This window comes from Marmota monax, unplaced genomic scaffold (assembly GCF_021218885.2).
Source record: "Marmota monax isolate L192 unplaced genomic scaffold, Marmota_monax_Labrador192_F-V1.1 WCK01_AAM20220418_F8-fsc00068, whole genome shotgun sequence".
Lineage (NCBI taxonomy): Eukaryota > Metazoa > Chordata > Mammalia > Rodentia > Sciuridae > Marmota > Marmota monax.
Genome location: NW_026692352.1, coordinates 179097 through 205155, shown reverse-complemented (window position 1 = coordinate 205155; position 26059 = coordinate 179097). Strand labels below are relative to the sequence as shown.

The following is a 26059-nucleotide window of genomic DNA, read 5'->3' as shown; positions in this document are numbered from 1 at the left end:
TAATCCAGCAGTTGTGGGTTCATGGAAAAAAAATGTTAAATGAATGCCGTGTAGGGGGTAATTGACTAGAGATAGAAACATGTTATGCCAGTAGTTTAGCTGATGGGATGTTTATATTTGGACAGAGAGCTAAGGGGCAAGACAATTTCTTGGGTTCAGTAACTCCAAAGCAAGGCAATTAAGCCCTGTGAAATAAAATAATGACACCTGCTTTCTATACCTGATAATCCTTGAGCAAGTTATACCTGATAATATATGTAAAAAGCATGTTGAACACCAACACACACAAAATACATGTAAGATGGGGTGGAATGTTTCCATATGGAGAGAACATAAGAGCAGACAATAATTTGCCCATCACTGATGAATTGTATTCTGTCTGCCAAGGCAAGGCCAAGGTGCGTGTAGACTTGGGTGAGTGTTTGTATTTGTGTGTTAAGGAGAGGGTGGGAAGTGGAGAAGTTTGTCTGAAGGGAGTGAGAAGGGACAGGGAAAGTTTGAAATTGAATTTAGAGTCACTATTTTATTGCCCCTACTGAAGAAGCATTACATCTGGGCAACTGGACTTGCCACTTCCTTGTAGACCTAGGGAATGTATACAGGAAACACAATATCCAATTTCCAGAGAAACATCTGAGGAAAGTGGATAAATAGGAAGCTCTTAGAATGAAAATGTTGATATTCATTTTAACTAAATTCATAGTTGTACAGACTCCTAGAGTCAGTTCTTCTGCTTGTCTCTGCTAATTCCAGCATCTGAGAAGAATCTTCTTTGAAGACACAATTCTGAGAACATTCTGTTAAGGGTTACAGTTATGTAACTATGAATTGGAAATTATTATGAAGTGGTATATAAGAATTGTCTAATTTAACAATCAATGTGACTGAGCACAGACCTAAGACTTCCTTTGGGATCAATAAAGGGTTCACCTTTTGAGCCCACTCCACAGATTTTTTTCTTAATTTTCCAACTTTTAGTATCAAAAAATCTATTTTTATTAATAAAAATAAGTTTTTACAACTATAGTTATTTCAGGTTGCTTTAGAAGATATTCTTTAAAAATACATTTAAAAGACCCCTGGTAGAAAAAGAGCTTCTGCAGGTATGCATAGTTCCAAATCTTTACTTCTCCATGAGTCTTACTTTTCACAGAGAACTAAATAAGAATGTTACTACTACTATTATTATTTTGCTGTCTATTTTTTTGCACTGTTGTTAACGACATATGTATATTTGGCAAAGCATTCAAATGTGGTAGGATATATAGTAAAATGAAAAAGTCTCTGTTTCCACAGAGTTATATTTTATAGTTCTACAGGAAAACTACAAACTTTGTTTTTTTAAAAATGTGAGTAAGACAGAGGATAGAAATTGATTTTTTCAGATCAATTCAATTTGTTAATAATAGAAGAGAATGGAGAATAACCAAGTCTCTTTGACTGAAATATAAGAAAACCTCATCAGAAGCAACCCAAACCTTATCAGACCTTAGAGGAGTTGAAGAGGAATGGCAGACTGTTGATATCGATTACAATGTAGCAGAGCTATCTCAAAGGTAGTCTGTTTTTATGGAAATTCCTGCTTTGGATTGCTGAAATATACCTACAATTTAATTACAGGATTTTAAGCAATGATTGACAAATGAAAAGTGAAAAAAGATTTCATATAGTAGCAGGTCTTCTCCCACCCCATTCTATTTAATTGTCTGTCACCTGCTTGAATATAGTATTAATGGGAATTAATATTGTTTCTATATGTTCTTAAAAAGCTATTTTATTTTTAATACAAATTTTTTTAAAATAAATTTTTCAATATTTAAAAAAATATTTGTAGGTTATGGAAACAACAAGGTCTGTCACCATTAAGATAATCAGATCTTCTTGTTTACATAAACCCCAAATCCTAAAAACTCAGACTGGGGCATTCATATGTGGATAGATGACACAGATTGGGTCATTATAAATTCGTTATTTGAGTAGTTTAACTTTTAGCCTCTTACTAAGTGTGAACTTATGAAAAAAATGCATATTTTATGTAGAATAAGATTCGTATTTACAGGTATTCTGTTTAACATGATATACAGTGAAATTAAATAAATAATATCTGTGGGAAAAATTGAATTATAGTGTACGATTTACACAAAGGCAAATGTTATTTTAAGGTTATTTAAGGTTTTTTTTTATGTTATTTTAAGGTTTTTGTTTATTTAATGCTCTTAGTGATTATTTTATATCAGCATAGTAAGCCTATTTTATTACTTCTCAAATATTTATATTCTTCCTTTGCATATTTGTCAGAATTCACTGAAGTAGTCGCCTGCTTACAGATGTTTGTTTCTAGATTTTTGTTTTCTTAAAAAAACTACATGAGAACCTTGCTATATTGACTGTTTATTCATTTTTTGCACAAAATAAGTATTACTAAAAATAAGTATATAAAAATAGCTATCACATAAAAGGATATGTGCACTTTAAATTTTCACTCATAGCAATTTTTGCCTGATCATCTAATTCATAGCATAAAATGTAAACATCAAAATATAACTGTCAAAAGGTAAACATGCTCCCAGAAAATGAGGGGTAATATTTTATCATGTGTATTTCTTTCTCAGAGCTGGTATAACAAACTGCCACAAACTGGGTAGACTTTTCTTTCTCTTACAGTTCTGGAGGTACAAGGCCAAAGTAGATTTGTCAGCAGGATCACTCTCTCTCTGAAGGCTCTTGGGGAGGCTCTTTCTCTGCCTCTCTTCTGTTTCTGATGGTTGCTGTCAATCCTTAGCATTCCTTGCCTTGAAACACACCACTAACATCTGTCAGTCATCTCATGGTGTCTTCCCCGTGAACTTCTCCATATCATCCTCTTGTGTCCTCCTTCCTGTGTCCATAGATCCCTCTTCTCATAGGACACCAGTCATTAAATTACATCACCTAAACCCAGTATAATTTTATTTCAACTTTATTACATCTGCAAAGACTTTATTTCCAAACAAGGCCATATTCTGGGTTGATGTGATTTTTGAAGGGTACGTTACTCAAACCAGTAAAACACATGTCCATTCAGATATATTTATTATGTAAACACAATTCTCTAAGTGTTATTATTACAAAAGGGAAATAGCATGTTTATACACATTATAATATATTAGTTACTCTAATATTATTGATATCAACCCATGATAGTATCTATAGATTTACTTTTTAAAAACTGTTTCATGGGTTTTTTTTAATCCTATATTATAGATATTTTGGTTAATCCCAATTATTTGTTTTTGAAAACAATGATGTAGCTGTGGAGCAGAACTTGAAAAATTATGGATTATGAGCTAAATTCAGTCCACCACCTATTTTTGTAAATAGCCAAACCTATTTGTTTATATATCATATGTGACTGCTTTTGAACTACAGTGATAGTGTTGCTTTATTGTGACTTTAATACCATTACCTGAAAATTCAAAAGTATTAAATATCTGAAATGTTACAGGAAAAATTTACTGACCATTGCCTTAAAGGAATACAGAAGCAGGAGGGAGAGGGAGATTCACTCATAATTTTCTTTTATCTGACTTAAAAAAATTAACCGTCAATTTAATTTATGGAGAACATATATTTTAAAATGCTGTGGATATTTCATTACGTCCTGTGAAGAGGGAAAGTGAAACATGCATGACATTAGCACTTTTGCTCTTGTGATGTGTATTCTTATAGCATATAGGTCTTTTGGGCCATGTGGTAAAGTCTCTTATTTTGATAAGCACCTCAACTCCCAGAAAAGTAGCAACAGCCCCCAAAAGCTAGAAGGCAGGACTCTAATTTTCATATTCAGTCTTGAACTTCACAATTACGAAGTTCATCCTCAAACAGAAATTCTTCAAAAAACTTAATTTGGCTTGCAGTTTTTCCAACTCTAATTCTATCATAGGTGCAACCTTTAATTTAAGGGATTCTTCAAGTACGGTTCCAATTTGTTGTGTAGGTCCAATTATATGGTTTACTAACGTCTTTGGAGTTGTCATCCTCAGTCTGGCTTTCCAGCTAGTCTTCAGCACTGCTGCTTCGCAAATTCCTTTTAGTTGTTTACCTATCTTAACCATTTGTAGCTTTGAACTCAATCCCAGAGCCAGAGCCATGCTGGACTCTTAAAATATTTTGTCTTCAAATATTGCCTCAAAGGAAGAGGCATATGCACTTCCTTATCTAACTTCACTTTCACTTTATGACGTGGGTCTTGGCTGCTGTCATCCTCTAGCACCCAGATCATGACTACTCTAGAAGTCCCACATGATCATAACGGAGGCAAAGCTGACAGAGGCCACACAGAACAGATGGAACAACAGTGTGGCCAAAGAACATCAGTAGCATTTGCCTCCCTCCTCCAAGGCCCCTTGGCTTTAGGGCAGTTACTACACTCAGCACCACCTTGCCCAGTTGGGATCATTTGTTTGGCAGCAACAGATAAGGTATGACCATCTGTCCATTAGCTTTCTATAATGATCTGGGTTCTGCCAGACCTGCTACATTATGAAGTTAGAAGCATGAATTTAAAAAAATCAGTAGCCTGTCATGGTAGCTGGGACTTGAGCCTGAGTAGGACCACAGAGTACAAGCAAATTACAGGAACAAGAAGTCCAGGTTGCCTTGTTAGCCACCAGAGTTGCACCAGTGGTGTTTCAGTACATGCACCTATACATGGGTTGGGGGACCTGGCATGAATAACTAAGGAATGGAGAAATGTATAGTACAGTTCATAGATTGTCCAACTTGATAAGTGGGTGCAAGCAGAAAGTGGATGGAGGCTGAATTGTAGTCATTGAGGCATAGTCCAAAGAGACAGGTGAAGAAGATAATATTTTAAATAAATGGAATTGTGAGCAGTGCAATAGCCATCTACTTTAAAAGAAAGGAGAAATAATCTATGGTGAGATACAAAATGCTGGGGCAATGTCTAGTGGCCTAGCAATCAGGTTGGGTTCATGGAAACAAAGGGAATGAAGGATTAGTGCCAGGAAATCTAGGTGAAAGGCATGTGAGGTGGCAAATAGGAATAGATACAAAATTTGATGACTTTATATCACATAATAATTCTACCAAAATACCAAAATTCATCCAAATCCAAAGATATACTGACAAAATAACTTAGTCAATTTATGTTAGCCAGTCTTCATTATCAGCCACTGTAGGACTGGTGCAGAGCATCAATGGTGGCAAAGAAAAAAGCTGCATTTGAATCCAACCACATGGATTCCCCTAAATACCCAACAGCAGAGACTAATAATGACTTCCCAATATAGATATTCCAGCATACAGTGAATCACTCTGAATATCTCTCTCTCTCTCTCTCTCTTTCTCTCCCACTCATTTTCTTTTACATAGGGGTTTCCACTAAATATATATATATATATATATATTTAATTTTGTTTACTATTATCTCCTTTGAGGACCCAGACTAACATAGTTCTCTTTGGCAAATCTAATCAGAAGCCAGCTGACAATGGAGACTAGGTGATGCACTCCATCCAAACTAACTTGTAGGGATACAATATGTCTCAGAAGAGTGGAGATTGGGTGGAGGTGGGGCAGTGCATTAAATATAATTGGTAATGGAAGATGTTTTCAATTCTCCACACAGTTTGTAACTGTTTATACAAAAGTACATCTTAAATTAATTTGTGATGTTAGGTAGGAGGTACTCATGTAATTATTGCCACATTTTTATGATTGAAGCCACCCCTACCAAGTATTCTACTTAACCTTGCTCCATGCCTTTCCTGGTTATCTCCAACCAGGCGACATGGACATAGCAAACTGGGAAGGAGCTATGATCAGATAGATCAGGATTTGAATCATGTGTAACTACACACTGCATATGTGACTATGCTAAGGGTATATAAAAAATCACACCTTCATAATTTAATATGCAAAATATACTATTACGCAAGTTGAATTATAGTTGAATGATTCAATAAACTATTATTTATAAAATACCTAGCATAACTAGTGGGACTGCCTCAACAGATGATACTTATGACGAGGTATATAAAGTAGGACCCTTCCATTAACTCCTGTTCTAGGAAATAAATTCTCCAACCTTAGTTGTTGCTCTGAACTTTTCTTAGGATTTCTTATTACCCAGTATATTCTTCTGTTCATCCAGAGATTTAATACTATAATTCTCCAGTAGTAAGTTAATATCTAGTAACTTATTCTCGGTTTTGAACAGTGTCACAATGATTATGCTAGTGGCCAAAAGTCAGTGTAAGGCATAAATCCTCGCTCCATTCTCTAAACTTCAACAGGAAAAACTAAAAAGGCATGAAGAAGCTACCATACCTTCATGATCTGACTCTGTCACTTTTCTCACTATACCAAGTTTTTTTAATGTATACTTCATAAAAAACAATTTCTTAGTTAAGAATGACTTGGGGTATTTCTTTCCTGAGCAAATTAACAGAACAGGCTGGAGTAAATGTTTTTTCTCTTCTTTTATTCAAGTAATAGGAGGGTTTTATTTTTATTCGGTTTGTAGGCATCTTCTAACTCCAAATATGAGGCAGGACCAGATGAAATCCAAGAGCAAGGACTATCCAATACAGAAAGCCCTTTTTTCTTCACAATAATTAGAGAGTTTATCAGAATGCATAGTTTGTTCAGTCCACTGAAGTGAATAGTAAGTTAGGACTGGTCAAGGGCCATGGCTAGGGATAGAGTGGTTACATTACACTTATCCTTCATATCTTTACCCTTTTAAGAATTTCAAGAACAATAACAGATTTGTAGGGAGTTGGGCTATGTAGGATCTTTTTTCATAACTTTAAATTCAATAATCACATGCTTGATTTTAAGTTATGTTAAAACTGTGATTACAAATTTTCTCAACATTTTTTTTGAATTGTATTTTCATTTTGTTTAACATTTTTTTAGAAAGGGATCGTTTCTGTTTAACCATCTAATCTTGCATTTGCTATTTTACATTGTGCAATTGATCTGTTGATAACTATATATTTAAATAATTCAATAGAAATGTCACTCATTACAATGATTTCAAACATGTCAACAATTAATGGACAAGTGAAAGGAAGTCTCATAGCGTAGAGGAAGGAGAAGGGGAGAAGGGAGGGAGAACCAGAGGGAAAAGGGGAGATCAAGAACAGAAATCAGTTTATATGCAGGTATGAGTTTGTCAAGATAAACCTAACTACTATGTATAATCATAAATCTATAATAACAACAACATCAAAAACAACAACATATCAATTAGGCATTCATCATCACAACAATACAAGTTTCGATTTTATGCATGATGCACATCACTCTAGATCACTTCAAGTAAAGGAATATCATTTCAGATACAGGTAGCTTCCTTATTACACATGCTTTTAAATATGTACTTCCAGTCTCAGAAATCTTTTCAATTATGCTTCCGGATACATGTTTTTCCTTGCAATAAAATCTTTTGTAATATGTATTTCACCAGGAAGCAAAACAAAGGAAGGGAGGGAGGAAAGAAAGCAGACTTCCATGGACCATCCTTTCCACTGATTTGGAAATACAATGGAGTCTTAGATGGTTGGACAAAAGCAATGTCAGTTGTCCTAATTGTTCATTTACTAGCAGGATTAGTTTTGTACCTGCATCCTATTTGTATCCTCTGCACAGGCATTTGGTTACCTTGACCCTTATTTCCTTCATCTTCATACCATAGATGATGGGGTTGAGCACTGAGGGTAGGAGAAGGTAGAGACTGGAGAGGAGAATATGGGCATGAGTGTAGTGAGCCGCTTCTGCCGTTTCTGCAGACTATGGTCGCCATTACAAGATGGCGCTGGCTCCGCTGTGGTCTGTGACAAACAACTCCTTATTTGGGAGAGTTGGCGCGTGGTTTTTCACCACCCTATGAGAAAGCTCCACATGGCAGCTTCGCATTGGGGCTTGAGATGCTTTATTAAGGCTGGGAGGGGCATCCGAGGGAGAGAAGAAGAAATATCAAGGGCCTGAATAAACTGCTGAAAGAAGATTCCTGAGTTGCGTCTTCCTTGCGGGCAAGGGGTAGCGACAAGTGGTGCCGAAACCCGGGAACCAGAACTTTCAGCAGTCAGGGGTGGTGCACCGGTTAGTCCCAGGTAAGTGGGATCCGCGACCAAAGCGGGGCAGCTCCTCTGTAAAGAAAGAGAGAGCATTACATTTTATTGCAGCTGCACTGTGTACTTTCGCTTCTACTTTCGCTTTTGTTTTCTGTGTTTCTTTCGTTGTGTCATTTCGCTTTTGTTTTTTGTGCTTCTTTTGTTGTTGTGTCATGGGTGCCGCATCTTCAAGTCCGCTTCTCCTGGCCCTAGATGGCCTGTTACGTTCCAAGGGCCTGGAAGTGAAACATAGTACTTTACAGAGATTTTTACAGAAGATAGATATCGCTTCACCGTGGTTTGCATTTTCGGGCAGCCTTACTGTACCTAGTTGGGATAAATTAGGCAAAGATCTTGACTTTGCTTCTGAGCAGGGCATATTAGAGGGTGGGGTGATACCCCTTTGGAAAATGGTCCGTAGTTGCCTTACAGATGGCAGATGTCAGGAAGCACTTACTAAAGGACAGGAAGTTCTAGAGCAATTACATGAGGAGAAATCGGAGACGGCAGGAAGTGAGGTGCCTCAGGAGGATGGGAGTGTGCGGAGCGTGAAACAGGGGAGGAGACGATTGTATCCAGATCTCAGTATGCTGCGCACACCCCCATGTGAAAGTAGGTCAGAGGAGGAGGAGGATGAGGAGGAAGAGCTCAGGAGGCTGTCTCATCAGCTAGAGAGTTTAGCTATAGGAGAAGGGAACAGAAATAAACAGGGGCTCAAGAAAAGCGATCCCCCAGATCCACCACCGTATGGTGGGGGTGTTTCGGGGAGAGCTTTCCATGCCCAAACATGGAGGGCTGTTAACGCTGAGATGGGTCTTGCTTATCCAGTTTTTCAGGATGACAATAGGGGAAGATTCCATGAACCCTTAGATTTTAAAATTGTGAAGACCCTGGCGGAGTCTGTGTGCACTTATGGGGTGGATGCCGCCTTCACGCTAACTCAGGTGGAGAGTCTGTCTAGATACTGCATGACTCCCTCTGATTGGGCTAGCCTTGTTCGGGCTTGTGTTTCCCTGGGTAAATATTTGGACTGGAGAGCATTTGTGCTAGAGGGCGCAATAGAGCAGGCCGCCCAAAACCATGCGGCGGGACACCCCCATTGGGACAAGGATATGCTTTTGGGGCAGGGTAGATTTGCAAATCAACAGACAGGATTTCCTCTTGAGGCATATGATCAAATTAACAACATTTGCATTCGGGCATGGAAGTTGCTTCCAAATAGAGGAGAGGTGTCTGGTAATTTGACCAAGATTCTACAAGGCCCTACAGAACCTTTTTCAGATTTTGTAGCAAGGATGGTGGATGCCGCTGGAAAGATTTTTGGGGATCCTGATAGAGCCATGCCCCTTATCAAGCAATTGGTCTTTGAGCAATGCACCAAGGAATGTAAAGCGGCAATCACTCCTTATAAAAATAAGGGCATAGAAGCATGGATGAAAGTGTGTAGAGAGATTGGAGGACCTTTAACTAACGCAGGTCTTGCAGCTGCTGTCCTTCGGATTGCAAAAGGGGGCAGTCCTGGTGCCGGAACATGCTTCCATTGTGGTCAACCCGGTCATTTCAGACGTGAATGTCCCAAAAAAGACAATTTTACTGGACCTCCTCACGGTGGCCCTTCCAATGGCCTTCGTCAACCGGGGCTGTGTCCAAAATGTAAAAAGGGGAAGCATTGGGCAAAAGAGTGTAGATCAGTGAGGGACATCCATGGACAGCCTATTTCAGCTGGGCCAAAAAACGGCCGAAGGGGCCCCCGACCACAGGGCCAACAAATATATGGGGCAGTGGAGAATGTCACACCCGAACCCGAGACATGGCCATCTCTACGCCATCCCATGAGACGCGGAGAGCCACTACAGGTGCCGCGGGATTGGACCTCTGTTCCACCTCCAGACTCGTATTAACACCTAAGATGGGAGTCCAATTGGTGGAAACTGAGTTCAAAGGGCCTTTACCACCTGGCACTGTAGGTTTGCTAATTGGACGTGCATCCTCTATCTTACAAGGTCTTCATGTCTTTCCCGGAGTCATTAGCCCTGATACTGTAGGGGCAGTAAAGGTTATGGTGGAGGCTCCAAGGGGCATTGTGTCTATCTCCCCAGGGGATCGGATTGCTCAATTACTAATTTTGCCTAGCTTACATAATCACTTCCCTGCTGACTCAAGGTCACGGGCGGGAAGTGAGATTGGTACCACCGGAGGGAATTGTGCCTATTTGTCACTAGATATGAGCAATCGCCCCACTTTGGAATTAAGCATAGAAGGTAAATCTATTGTGGGATTGCTGGATACAGGAGCAGACCGTAGTATCATAGCCCTTAAGGACTGGTCTAAGGGATGGCCAGTGCAGACTTCTGATCAATCCCTGAGAGGACTTGGATATGCCCAAGCCCCTCAAATCAGCTGTAGACATCTATCTTGGAAGGACCCGGAAGGACACAATGGCACCTTTCAGCCTTATGTACTTGATTTACCTATCTCTTTATGGGGCCGTGATCTGATGAAAGACATGGGGTTCACTCTTAGTAATGACTATTCCCCAGTGTCTCAACAAATTATGCAAAATATGGGGTATAGGCCAGGTCTAGGACTAGGAAAACACCTACAGGGGCGTAGGCATCCTGTGCAAGGTCATCAAAAGCTTAACAGATTTGGTCTGGGTTTTTCCTAGGGGCCGCTGGGGCTCAAATACCCATAACATGGCTCACCGAGGAGCCTGTTTGGGTGCCTCAGTGGCCTCTTCCCTCGGTTAAATTGGCAGCAGCCCATGATCTAGTCAAAGAACAACTTGACTTGGGTCACATCCAACCTTCTACTTCTCCATGGAATACTCCCATATTTGTTATTAAGAAAAAATCAGGAAAGTGGCACCTACTGCATGATCTACGAGCAGTTAATGCTCAAATGCAACTTATGGGGCCCATTCAAAGAGGGCTGCCTCTGCTCTCCTCTGTTCCTTAGGGTTGGCATATTATTGCTATTGACATTAAAGACTGTTTCTTTTCTATTCCTTTGCATCCTAAAGACTCACAGCGTTTTGCCTTCACCCTTCCCTCATGTAACCACGAGGAACCAGATCAAAGGTTTGAGTGGGTAGTGTTGCCGCAGGGAATGGCTAATAGTCCCACGATGTGCCAGATGTATGTGGGGAAGGCACTCGCACCTCTCAGACATAAGTATTCCTCCATCAAGATCATTCATTATATGGATGATGTGTTATTGGCCGCTAAGTTAGAGCAGACAGTTAATGAGGCCTATAAAGAATTAGTAAAGCTGTTAGCTCAATATGGGCTACATATCGCACCTGAAAAGGTTCAAACGGGGAATTCTATTGAGTATTTGGGAGCGATAATTGGGTATGACAAATTAAAACCACAAAAAATCACCATAAGAACTCAGGATCTCCAAACTCTAAATGATTTTCAAAAACTGCTGGGAGATATTAATTGGATAAGGGGATATTTACACATTCCTAATGGTGTGCTACAGCCTTTGTATGCTACCCTTAAGGGTGATCCAGATCTTGCTTCTCCTCGTAGCCTCACCAAAGAGGCTAGAGCGGCCCTTATAACAGTAGAAGAAGCTATACAACATGCTACTCTATGCAGGCTCCAGAGTGATAAACCTTTCCAGTTATGTGTGCTTGCCACTATGCGGCAGCCTACTGGAGTACTGTGGCAAGATGGGCCTTTACTATGGATCCACCCACATGTATCCCCAGGAAAATCCTTAGAATACTATCATGATGCTGTTGCAGCATTAGCACTTAAAGGGATTCAACAAAGCATTCAATTTTGCACTTAAAGGGATTCAACAAAGCATTCAATTTTTCGGACAATCACCTTCTTCTCTTATTATACCCCATACTAAAGCTCAACTTAATGTTTTGTGTGCTACTCTAGACAACTGGGCTATTCTATGTTGCTCGTTTCAAGGGGATATTGATAATCATTACCCTTCCCATCCATTACTCCATTTTGTTAAAGAACATCCCATCATTTTCCCTAAGGTAACTTCACCCAATCCAATTCCGGGGGCTGTTAATATTTTTACTGATGGTTCCAAGTCTGGAATGGGAGCTTATGTAATTAATGATTCTCCCCCTGTTCAACATCAATTTGCTCCTGGAAATCCACAATGGGTGGAACTGCAAATTGTTATTGAGGTTTTTAAACAGTGTTCTTTTCCTTTTAATCTTATTTCGGACTCCATCTATGTGGTACAAGCACTAAAAGTCCTGGAGGCCGTGGGAGCTATTAGTAATGCCCATAATGTATCTGCTTACTTTAATCAGTTTCAACAGCTTATCTGTAGCCGCACTGCTCCTTTTTATCCAATGCACATCCGGGCTCACACCTCTCTTCCTGGTCCGTTATTACAGGGTAATGCCTGTGCGGACTCAGCCACTAGAGGTCAGTTGATATGCTTGGCTTCCTCCTTAGAGGGGGCTAAATTATTTCACCAGAATTTCCATGTTAATGCTTTAACGCTGCGCAGGCGTTTTTCCTTTTCAAGAGCGGATGCTCGTCAGATAGTATTACAATGTCCCCATTGTGTCACATTTCTTCATCCCCCTAATTATGGAGTGAACCCACGGGGATTGAAGCCAATGGTTGTCTGGCAAATGGATGTGACACACATACCTGACTTTGGTAACCTCAAGTATGTGCATGTTTCTGTTGATACATGCTCTGGAGTTATTCATGCTTCTGCTTTATCGGGAGAAAAGGCACGTAATGTTATTACTCATTGCCTAGAAGCATGGGCAGCATGGGGTGCTCCTGCATCCCTTAAGACTGATAATGGACCTGCTTATACTGGCAGACAATTTACATCCTTTTGTTCTACCATGGGAGTGCAACTTACTCATGGTCTGCCCTACAATCCTCAAGGACAAGGCATTGTTGAGCATGCTCATCGCACCTTAAAGGAAACTTTACAAAAACAAAAAGGGGGAATAGGAGCTGAACACACTCCTAAAGAACGCCTGTCCTTAGCTCTCTTTACCATTAATTTTTTGAATTTGGATATTCATGGTCGCTCTGTGGCCGATAGACATGTGTCCCCTCAGCCCTCTGTGATTGGCTATGTTAAGTGGAAGGATGTTCTTACGGGCCAATGGAACGGCCCCGACCCCGTGCTGACATGGGCGCGAGGATCTGTATGTGTTTTTCCCCAGGATCGCACGGAACCATTGTGGGTCCCTGAACGCCTGACAAGAAGAGTCTTGACATCAACTGACCAGCAACAAGAGATACCACAGCAATCCCATGATGAGGATCTTCACTCTGCTACGTGCTCTGGTTCTGGTGCTGGTTCCGATGGCACAGACGACACCAATGCAGTGGTGGGCAGTGGCACAGGCTTGGCCAATGCCGATGCCGGTTCATGGTAATTCTAGTGTCCTCCCCACTCTTTTCTCTACCTCATGTGAGATGTCTGCTCCCTGTGCCTCTCCTAGAGGGGACATGGAGAGCATTTTTAATCAATCTCAGGTTAATCTCACAGGAGTTTTTTGTTTCAGCCTTGGAAACGCTAATTGCATCAGCCTTAAGACCAAAAATTTGACTAACTGGGAGGACCCATTGCGGTCCAGTCAGGTCTCAGGGAGCATTATCAGTGCCGTACTGAGCCAAGTAGTTTCGGGGAAGCAATCAGGCTCAGGGACCCCCGCAAATAGCTCTGCTTTAAACATAACTACCTTGGCTATGATCTCCAAGGTACTAATCCCAGTGCCTCCTTCTTCTAATAGTACTTACATGCCACTCATTTCAAGGCCTCCCCTTACTGTACCCCTAATCTTGGTTTCCCCCCAACATTTACACCTTGTCAGGATCATTCTTGGGAGAAACATCAAGTTGCTAAAGTTTTCTCCCTTTCCCCCTCTCTTAAGAGGCATGTTTATAACTTTAACAACAGTGCCAACTCCTCTACAGGAGTAGGTTGGTCCTGGTTTCAATGGCTGATTTCCAATGAGAAGGGGGCTTCAGCCGATATTTCTGCATTGGCTCAATTGCTGGGAGCCAAAAGCTGGCTGGCGAATGTTTCTGGCACTGTTATGGAGAGTGAACGAGGTAATAGACTTACATCTGTTTTGTTCAACTCTCTGCTATATAATGCCACATTGCCCCCTGCAATGGTCTGTGTCCAATCCCCGTTCTTGCTCCTTTTGGCTAATGACACCTCGTCGGGGATGCTGGATTGTTCTAATGTTACCTGTCTCTGAGTGTTGGAATGGTTCTTGGACTGTAGCAGTGGTTATGAAGATTCCAACTTTTGTCCCAATCCCAGTCACTGCGGACCCAGATAAATTCCCCATTGTTGAGCTACTTAGAGTCCGCAGGGATTTTGGAATTACGGCAGCTATAGTGACAGCTGTGGCAGTGTCTGCTGCTGCAGCGGTTACGGCCGGAGTGGCCATGGCCAGTCAAGTACAAACTGCTGCCACTATTAATCAAGTTGTTCAACAAACTTCCACCATACTTGAATCCCAAAATACAATTAATCAACATATTTTGTCAGGGATTTTAGCTGCCAACCAAAGAATAGATTTACTCCAAGCTCAGGTAGAAGAATTGGCTGACTTGGTGCTTTTGGGTTGTGTTGACCAACGTGCACATTTATGCATAACCTCTGTCAGATTTAATGATTCCAGGAATGCCTCCCGCATCATTGGCGAATATTTGGCTGGAAATTGGTCCATGGCAGCGGAAGACATGATCCAGTCTCAACTAACCCAGATAGCTGTCTTGAACAGTACTCGTGTCGATCCCGTGACTTTGGGTCAATTCACCGATTGGATATCTTCTGCTTTTTCCTTCTTCAAAGAGTGGGTGGGGGTAGGCATTTTTGGTGCAATGTGTTGCTTCGGTATGTTCCTCTGTTTGTGGTTTCTCTGTCGCCTTAAGGCCCGCAGTGCTCACGATAAGGCTATGATCATACAAGCTCTTGCAGCTTTAGAAAATGGCAACTCACCTCAAGTCTGGCTTGTGCATCTTAAACAGTAAACCTTTGACATGGTCGTTACACCCCAAGTTATTATAACATTGCACTGGGATCGACATGACTTTCCTTGTTATTCTCTTAGTGTTGGAAAGCCCTTGCACTCTGCCGGTCTTACTGCCATTGCACGCAGATAGGTTTCCACACTAGTGCTTTTCTATCGCCTTAAAGTCCGTGCCTTTCTTTCAGGGTGCTGTCAACTTGTTTGTCGTTATAAACAGCCACAGTTCAGCCTCAGCTATCCCCCTTTGTCCACCATCGTCACGATACAGGATGCGAGGCAAGGCACTGCACTTGAGTGATCCTTGACGTGGACCTCAAGGAGAGCATGTCCTATTGCATGCGGGTTAGACGCGTCCACGCCCCGCCCCATGAAAAAAGGCGTCGGCTGATATGGCCTCAGATCTGGGGAAGGGCCCTCCTTAGGACTGAGCCATACTATGCAGCCACTTCTGCACAGTGGGATAGGACCTCTACTCTCGCCTGTATTGTTTTAAGAAAACAGAAAGGGGGAACTGTGGTGAGCCGCTTCTGCCGTTTCTGCAGACTATGGTCGCCATTACAAGATGGCGCTGGCTCCGCTGTGGTCTGTGACAAACAACTCCTTATTTGGGAGAGTTGGCGCGTGGTTTTTCACCACCCTATGAGAAAGCTCCACGTGGCAGCTTCGCATTGGGGCTTGAGATGCTTTATTAAGGCTGGGAGGGGCATCCGAGGGAGAGAAGAAGAAATATCAAGGGCCTGAATAAACTGCTGAAAGAAGATTCCTGAGATGCGTCTTCCTTGCGGGCAAGGGGTCGCGACACTTGAGTTGGGATATTTTGACCAATACGGTGGGTGACAGAAGAAAAGAGTGCAGGCACATAAGTGACCAGGATGACAAAGAGGTGAGCTGAACAGGTGTTGAGGGCATTGAAGGTGGCATCTCGAGAGTTGAGGCATACTACAGCCTGCAGGATCAGGGCATAAGAGAAGCCAATAAGCAGCAGATCAAGTCCTACCATGAGAAAGATCACAAAGAGTCCATAAATTTGATTTGGTCTAGTGTGGCTACAGGCCATTTTCACCACAGCCATGTGGTCACAGTATGTGTGAGGAATGACCCTGTGGCAGAAAGTTAACCTTTGAAGTAAAAGAGGCATGGGCAGGATAAGAATCACTCCCTTGGCTACAGCCAGGAGTTCCAGGCGCCCAACTAGAGAATGGCTCAGAATTGTGTTGTAGTTTAATGGCTCACACACAGCCGCAAAACCGTCAAAAGTCATTGCAACAAGGATGGCTGATCCACTACTGATGCTCCATGGATGAAGACCATCTGGGTGAAACAGGCATTGGAAGCTATGTCTCTATCATTGAACCAGAAGAGACACAGGACCTTGGGCATCAGAGTTAGAGTAGATATGAGGTGAGTCACCATCAGCAGGGCCAGGAAAAGGTACATTGGTGTGTGAAGTGTGGGCTCTGTGATCATGAGGAAGAGGACAGCACTGTTGCCGATGAGGATAGAAAAAACATGGAGAAGAAAGGAAGAGATAGCCATAAATGCTGTGACTCTAAGCCAGTTATGCCCATCAGAGTGAAGGTCATGAAGCTGGAATGGTTGAAGTGTAGCATGATGGAAACTTGTTGGTGGTTGTTTAAAACAAATTTAGACACCTGCCAATGAGATATGCATGGCAGGATGTTTTTATTTGTTTAGATTCTTTTTTTTAAACTTTATTTTCATTGCTAAGGTTTATTTTTTATCAATTTTTAAAAAAATAAATGACAGCAGAATACATTACAATTCTTATTACACATATACAGCACAATTTTTCATATCTCTGGTTGTATATAAAGTATGTTGACACCAATTCCTGTCTTCATATGTACTTTGGATAATGATGTCTATCACATTCCACCATCCTTGCTAAACACCTGTCCCTTCCCTTTCCCTCCCACCCTTCTGCCCTATCTAGAGTTTGTCTATTCCTCCCATGCTTCCCCTCCCTACCCCACTATTAATCAGCCTCCTTATATCAGAGAAAACATTCGTCATTTGTTTTTTTGAGATTGGCTAACTTCACTTAGCATTATCTTCTCCAATGCCATCCATTTACCTGCAAATGCCATGATTTTATTCTCTTTTATTGCTAAGTAAAATTCCATTGTGTATATATACCACATTTTTTTATCCATTCGTCTACTGAAGGGCATCTAGGTTGGCTCCACAGTTTAGCTATTGTGAATTGTGCTGCTATAAACATTGATGTGGCTGTGTCCCTGTAGTATACTGATTTTAAGTCCTTTGGGTATAAACCGAGGAGTAGGATAGCTGGGTCAAATGGTGGTTCCATTCCCAGTTTTCCAAGGAATCTTCATACTGCTTTCCATATTGGCTGCACCAATTTGCAGTCTCACCAGTAATGTATGATTCTAATGACTTGCTGAGTTGGGGGCCAGAGAAAGATTGTAGAAATTCTTAAAGCCCAAATCAGGTTCATTTCTATGTCTCAGCACCTTTATTATCCCACAGTGAATTCTTTATGGGGATTTGGCTTCTTTTCTGCATAAGACATGATGTAGCAGACCTTTATTTTCACCCCTCCCTGTTCAGCAATCCTATACTTCATTTTTTTTTTCTGAAATTCTGAGTAAGGATAGGAGAAAATATTTTTTATCCTTGAGGAAATAAAGGAAGAACATTATAGAAGAGCCACAGTATTTTCATTGGGAATGTTCCAATATATAAAATGAGAAAATATGCTTTCTCACCCCTTGTTCCAGGAATGTTGAACTGTTGAGGTTATTTATATATTTTTAATTTTTTTAGTTATAGATGGATGCATACCTTTATTATTTATTTTTTTAATGTGGTGCTAGGCAACAAACCCAGTGCCCCACCCATGCAAAGCAAGCACTCTACCACTGAGCCCCAACCCCAGCCCGAGTTGTTGAGCTTCTTAAATCTCATGTGATGTCCTTCTTTTAGAAATCTACCCTCTGATAATAATAACTTTTCTACCTATTTTGTGATTCTGTTTATATGGTTTCCCAGAATAAATTAAGTCCACAGACACAAAAAGCAAATTTGCTTTTGCATGGGTTGGGGACACAGGACAATAAGGAGACACTAATTATAGTTATGAAAATTCCTTTGGGACTAATGGAAATATTATATAATTATAGACCGATAATTGTTATATAACATTGTTAATGTATTAAAAGTTCCTCAATATATGTTTTAAAATGGTTAAAGTAGTCACTTTTTTATGGACTTTTCATCTCAATGAAAATAGTTTAAGAGTTGTGATAAAATTATTCTCTGAATATATATTTGTTTTATCATATACTATAAAATAAAAGAACATAGATGTTTAAGAATAGAAAAGTGGCTTAAAATATATAAATGTACACTGTATCTTGGATGAGTTGTACTGAAACTGAACAAACCTTTTTAAATATACTTAAAATTATAAATAACAAAATTTATAGTTTAATATGTTATTAAACAAAACTTTTGTCAAAAACATAATAAATATAAATTAAAAATGTGTCAGAAGGCATCTCTACATTTATAGAATGTAAGATTTGTATATAACTCTTTTCAAATACATTTTTATTTCACATATTAATTTTTCCTTTTAATAAAAATATGCAGTTTAGCCATGATTTTGGTATTAGTGTAAAGAAATATAAAATTAGAATCATTTACTGTGTTTTATTATTGGTATGTTCACCATAATCATTACTATCTCAAACGTTCAGTGTTTAATTACATCTTTTTTTTAAACTGTGCATAATAGACCTAAACTTCTCCTAAAATCCTACAAGTTAATAATACTTATCACCAGACTCAATTGAAATTAAATTTTATGAAAACCAGAACTCATGTCATGTGATGACTTTTTTATAGTTCCTAGTCTGATTTTTGAATTGCAAATTAACAATTTTTAAGATGTAATAAAAATGAATATAGAAGAATGAAATTATGCCATTTGTTCCTGTAAAAGAGATCATCATGTTGAGCAAAATAAATCAGAAAGACATATATTACATATTTCCTCTTATATGATAAAACTAAAAGAAAATGGGGGGAAGGATATCATGAATGTGAATATGACACTAAGAGTGTAAAGGAAGGGAATCAGGGTAGAGAAATAAGGAGACAAAGGAGAGGGAAGAGGGAATGAATATAACCATGTTATAAGCATGTACAATACATGACATAATGAAACAGACTATACTGTATAATAAAAATTTTGAAGAAAATTTTGATGACAATGTTCCATGTGATATTTAGCACATTTTTTGGAAAGAGCCTCAGTAACTCAGTAACAACATCAAAACCAAAAGGAATTGAATACAAGAATATATGAATCTACAAATGTGAATGATTGAATCATTTTGTACTTAAATACTTTCTATCTGTATCTCACAAGGTCTTGAAAATACTATTAAAATCATGATTTTTATTAAAAATAACATGATCATTCTCACTTCCTTCAGTATTCATATGCTCATTTGCAAACATGCACATAGGTACATGCAAATGAAATTATTTCACTTTTTTATGTATTATCACATAGGCCATAGAAAGCTCCTGACGTCTTTTTTCCACACTAACTCTGATATATCCTTCAGGATATATAAGATACATTTTCCTTAAAAGGCTCAGCTTAATTCTACAGATATCAAAGGATTTAGACAGTGAGTACCAGTATCCATATACATTGTAGATGGTGATATTGTTTAAAAAAGACCCAGAATAGCTAAATAAGATTGTTTCCATCTCTCTGTTTTGTCATTCAGAAGTGAGATGTTAAAGGACATGCAAAGGGGTACTACTTACCAAGTATTTTTTGTTGGTATTAGTAGATACATTGGTGAGAGCTGCTTTGAATATATCCTAACTGGTGACTATAATCTCAGAAATACAGTTTTGATTCCACCCACCTAGTTTAAAAACAGACAAGATTGGGAAGATTGCTTGTCTTTGAAAATGTTTACTTTTTACAATTCTTAGATTTCTATTCAGTGCCAATTTTTATAATGAGTATGAATATTTGTTTTTCCTAGACAAATAGACACTATTGGAAATGGTGGAAATCAGGTATAAATTGAAAAGGCAAAGAACCAAATTAATGCCATTTTCTTCTGACCTGACTCCATTTTATGGTTGCTTAACTGGATTTTTTTTCAGCCCCCTGACAACTGGATCTCTGTTGACAGTACAGTAGGACCTTTATGCATCCCTGACTATGGCCATGATATATAACAAAGATGACTCTGAAATGTGTCATCAAAACAATTTTCTCATGTAATCAAAATATCTGTCTCAACAGAGTCTTTCTGACCTATATGTGCTGAATTGTTCCTGTGATTTTTTGCCTTTATGAACTCTATACTTCCAACATTCAGGAGATGGGAGTTCTTTGTGGTGTTAGTCTGCCATACTCATCAAAGGACTTTCCTCCCCTTTCTATTTGGCTCAATATGTGTGGTGGTTTGTAATTCTCATGCACTCTGTAACAGAATCACCCATGATAAGAAGATATATCTAGAGAAGTGCTGTTAATAATGGCCAGAACCCTATTGTTTTTACCTGTGCTCCCTTGTTCCTCCAGAGAAAAATCTAATTAAACTGATCTTTTCAACATAGACTTAGATTTGACCATGTTTCACTCATCTTAGCAGAAGTGACTGGAATAAGCCCACAGTCACGTGGACAAAACTTGGGTTGCAAAAATTGAGTATGATCAACTGAGGAAATAAACTTACCATTTATGTGTTTTGAAGTGAGAATAAACACTTGGTACTTTCAAAGTAATACTTTACCAGTGGTGATGCTCCTGTTCAGAGTTATTACTTCAGTGGACCTAACACAGAATAATGTGAGCCCATTTTCCCTGCAGAAATGTAAAGTATTGGTATTAAAAGTATGGTATTAAAAGTATTTTAGATGCATTGTAAAATGTCTAATTTAATTTGTTATTAGTTCTATATTACTTGGTATCAGTTAGAATTTTAACCCAGAGATTTAAAAATACACTGAAGATGAGACATAGATTTTTGTTACAATAAAACTAATATGTGAATCAGGTAGTATAGTGATACCAGACTTCAAACTATACTACAGAGCAATAGTAACAAAAACATCATGGTACTGGTACCAAAACAGGCGGGTGGACCAATGGTACAGAATAGAGGACACAGAAACCAATCCACAAAACTACAACTATCTTATATTTGATAAAGGGGCTAAAAGCATGCAATGGAGGAAGGATAGCATCTTCAACAAATGGTGCTGGGAAAACTGGAAATCCATATGCAACAAAATGAAACTGAATCCCTTTCTCTCGCCATGCACAAAAGTTAACTCAAAATGGATCAAGGAGCTTGATATCAAATCAGAGACACGCCGTCTGATAGAAGAAAAAGTTGGCTACGATCTACATTCGGTGGGGTCGGGCTCCAAATTCCTCAATAGGACACCCATAGCACAAAAGTTAATAACAAGAATCAACAAATGGGACTTACTCAAACTAAAAAGTTTTTTCTCAGCTAAAGAAACAATAAGAGAGGTAAATAGAGAGCCTACATCCTGGGAACAAATCTTTACTCCTCACACTTCAGATAGAGCCCTAATATCCAGAGTATACAAAGAACTCAAAAAATTAGACAATAAGATAACTAACAACCCAATCAACAAATGGGCCAAGGACCTGAACAGACACTTCTCAGAGGAGGACATACAATCAATCAACAAGTACATGAAAAAATGCTCACCATCTCTAGCAGTCAGAGAAATGCAAATCAAAACCACCCTAAGATACCATCTCACTCCAGTAAGATTGGCAGCCATTATGAAGTCAAAGAACAACAAGTGCTGGCGAGGATGTGGGGAAAAGGGTACACTTGTACATTGCTGGTGGGACTGCAAATTGGTGCAGCCAATTTGGAAAGCAGTATGGAGATTTCTTGGAAAGCTGGGAATGGAGCCACCATTTGACCCAGCTATTCCCCTTCTTGGTCTATTCCCTAAAGACCTAAAAAGAGCATGCTACAGGGACACTGCTACATCGATGTTCATAGCAGCTCAATTCACAATAGCAAGACTTTGGAACCAACCCAGATGCCCTTCAATAGACGAATGGATTTAAAAAATGTGGCATTTATACACAATGGAGTATTATTCTGCATTAAAAAATGACAAAATCATAGAATTTGCAGGGAAATGGATGGCACTAGAGCAGATTATGCTAAGTGAAGCTAGCCAATCCCTAAAAAACAAATGCCAAATGTCTTCTTTGATATAAGGAGAGTAACTAAGAACAGAGTAGGGACGAAGAGCATGAGAAGAAGATTAACATTAAACAGAGATGAGAGGTGGGAGGGAAAGGGAGAGAAAAGGGAAATTGCATGGAAATGGAAGGAGACCCTCAGGGTTATACAAAAGAATATACAAGAGGAAATGAGGGGAAAGGGAAAAATAATACAAGGGGGAGAAATGAAGGTCAGTAGAGGGGGTAGAGAGAGAAGAGGGGTGGGGAGGGGAGGGGAGGGGGGATAGTAGAGGATAGGAAAGGTAGCAGAACATGACAGTCACTAGTATGGCAATATGTAAATCAATGGATGTGTAATTGATGTGATTCTGCAATCTGTATATGGGCTAAAAATGGGAGTTCATAACCCACTTGAAGCAAAGTGTGAAAGATGATATATCAAGAACTATGTAATGTTTTGAACAACCAACAATAAAAAAAAACAATATTACCAATTAAAATTATAGCTACGAAGGTGGGATGAGAGACATAGATAGGATATTTAGAGAGAGTTTGGGGATATAAACTCTTGAGAATACCACAAAGTTCACTTAAGATATGTATATACTATTATCAACTAATGGCATCTGTATTTCCTTAGTGTTTCTACTTGTTTCTGTTACATGAACAAATAATAGTTAAGAGTTGATTCTTAAGTCAAATTTATTGAGAGAGAGTGTTATGGTTTGGATGTGAGGTGTCCCCCCAAAATTCCATGAGTGAGACAATACAAGAAAGTTTAGAGGTGAAATGATTGTGTTATGAGAGCCTTAACCTAATCAGTACTTTAATCCCTAATAGGGATTAACTGGGTGATAAATGTAGGCAGGTAGGGTGTGGCTGGAGGAAGTGCATCCCTGGGGACATGGCTATGAAGTAAATATTTTGCTCCTGTTGAGTGGACCTCACTCTCTGCTTCCCGGTGCGTTGTTCCCAGCTGCTTTCCTTTGGCACACACTTCTGCCATGATGTTCTGCCTCCACCCAGCCTAGAGTAATGGAGCCGGCCATCTGTGGATTGAGACCTCCAAGACTGTGAGCCCCCAAATAAACTTTTCCTACTCTAAAGTTTTTCTCATCAGTCCTTTTAACCACAGGAGAAAAAAAAATCTGAGTAAGACAGATTTGAACAAGTAAAGATTGCCTTTTTTTAAGGAATTTGTGACAATGTTGAAGATAAGAGATAAGTATATTATACTATTTTATTTATTTTGTATGGGTTTAAAAATATGTACTAAAATTCTTGTATAAAAGATGAAATTTATCTAACATTTAGCTGTTAAGAGTTTGCTTACCTTTGGGGATGAGGAAAGGAGAAAGCAATTTTCAGCGGGCCATAAGAGAAACTGGTCTGTTTCTTATTTAAACAAGTGTTTTTACTGTGTAATCATGCAGAGACCTTTATGTATCACAGCCTTGTGCATACATTTGTGAACACATGTTATCTATCAATAAAAAATTTATTTATTAGGAGCTGAGGATGTAGCTCATTGTTGCAGTGATTGCCCAGAGTGTGTGATGCCCTGGGTTCAATCTCCAATACCACCTAAATATTTACTATTAAAACCACATCTATATGTCTAGCTTAATTCCACCATCATTAATTATAACTTAAAAATGTGTTTGTTTAAATATATATATCTACACACACAAACATACACACAAGTTCTTAATATTTCAAATGCATAACTTTAAAAAGTTATTATATAACCTCAATCAGCAGAAGTTTCATATATAAAAAACCTTTATGTGTCTGCACTTTAGATCTCTAAAGCAACCAATTCATTAGCAAAGCCAAACCTCAGAGTCAGACTGTGATATCAGTTCACCTTCATCTTCTGCTGCTATTGTGACTTACAACATGAGTGATCTTTAACACAGTCCTGATTTTCTCTAATAGTTCTTTAATTAGAAACATGGAAAAATATTACCTGATTTACGGAATTTTAAAATGGTTTATATAATAAATGAATGGATTGTATCTCCTATTAAAGTTCCTTTTTTCATAAGAAAGAAGTAAAAATAGTGAGTGAAAGGATGAGAACATGAAAGATACTAAATTCTCTTTAATATCATGACCCTGGGTCACACAATTTCCAACACTTTCACACTGACAGTTAAGAGGTGTAATCTTAAGCTTTTTTCCCTCTTACTAAAGGATGTTCCAGGATCTCAGAGATTCCAACAGCTCTCAGTTCCAGGTCTCTGAGTTCATACTGATGGGATTCCCAGGTATCCACAGCTGGCAGCACTGGCTCTCACTACCCCCGGCACTACTCTACCTCTTAGCCCTTAGGGCCAACATCCTGATCCTGACCATCTTCTACCAAGAGGCAAGTCTGCATCAGCCCATGTACCATTTCCTGGGCATCCTGGCTGTGGTGGACATGGGCCTGACTACCACCATCATGCCTAAGATTTTGGCTATCTTATGGTTCAGTGCTAAGGCCATCAGCCTCCCTGAGTGCTTTGCTCAGATGTATGCCATCCATTGTTTTGTGGCCATGGAGTCAGGCATCTTCATAGATAGGTATATAGCCATTTGCCAACCACTGAGATATCCATCAATAGTTACTGACTCTTTTGTGATCAAAGCAACCATGTTCTGGCAGTTAGAAACTGTCTAAGTCCAATTTCAGTGCCCATCTTAGCTGCTCAGAAAAATTTCTGTTCTCAGAATGAAATTGAGCACTGTTTTTGTACTAATCTTGGAGTCACTAGCCTCTCCTGTGATGATAGGAAAATCAACAGTATCAATCAGATATTTCTGGCTTGGTTGAATATGGGAAATGATCTGGGTTTGATCATTGTATTATATGTTTTGATTCTTTGGTTTGTACTGAAGCTCAACTCCAAAGAAGCTGCATCCAAGGCCCTAAATACCTGAACTTCCCACCTCATCTTAATTATTTTCTTCTACATTGTCATTGTTGTTATTTCCATCACTCATAGTGGAAGAATGAAACTTCCCCTCATCCCAGTTCTACTCAAAGTTCTACACAATGTTATTCCTCCTGCTCTCAACCCCATGGTGTATGCCCTCAAGAACAAGGAGCTCAGGCAGGGATTATGCAAGTTGCTTAGGCTGAACATCAAGAGCAACTAATATGGAGAAGACACACTTTTTATTTTCTCCACATTGTTCCCCCTCTACAGTGTTCAGTGACTGCAAATATGAAAAGTCAATAAGAGGGATACAGGAGCATCTTTTCAGTTTTCATAGGGAAGCTGTGGCAGCAACTAAAGTTTCTGAACAAGACACATGGAGCTAATATTTGAGATCTCTGTATTGCCTGCAAAAATCTCATCACTGAGATCATATGTCAGAACAAAAACTTATATAAGAGTGTTTATAGTAGCACTATTACTCAAAAAGTGGAAACACATTATAAGTATATTTAAGTTCCTGAATTGATAAACAAAATTCAATATAATTATTTATACACAACAATTATTCCATCAAAATATAACTGTTAGGTAAGATATCAGTTTCACTATACTCATTATTTTGCTATTTGTTATGTATTGCATCACATCATCTTGTAAATCTTGATATACACAATAAAACATTATCTTTGAAAAGTCCTATTCAATTAAGGAGTTAAGGGCTTGCTACACATTACAAAAACAAATCCAA

At 39.1% G+C, this 26059-nt stretch overlaps 2 pseudogenes; one reads left to right on the top strand and one right to left on the bottom strand.

Moving 5' to 3' along the window:
* Positions 1–7635: 7635 nt before the first annotated feature.
* Positions 7636–16733, bottom strand: LOC124091116 (olfactory receptor 52P1-like; annotated as a pseudogene).
* A 6440-nt stretch (positions 16734–23173) lies between these two features.
* On the top strand, positions 23174–25528 carry LOC124091115 (putative olfactory receptor 56B2; annotated as a pseudogene).
* The last annotated feature ends 531 nt before the right edge of the window (positions 25529–26059 follow it).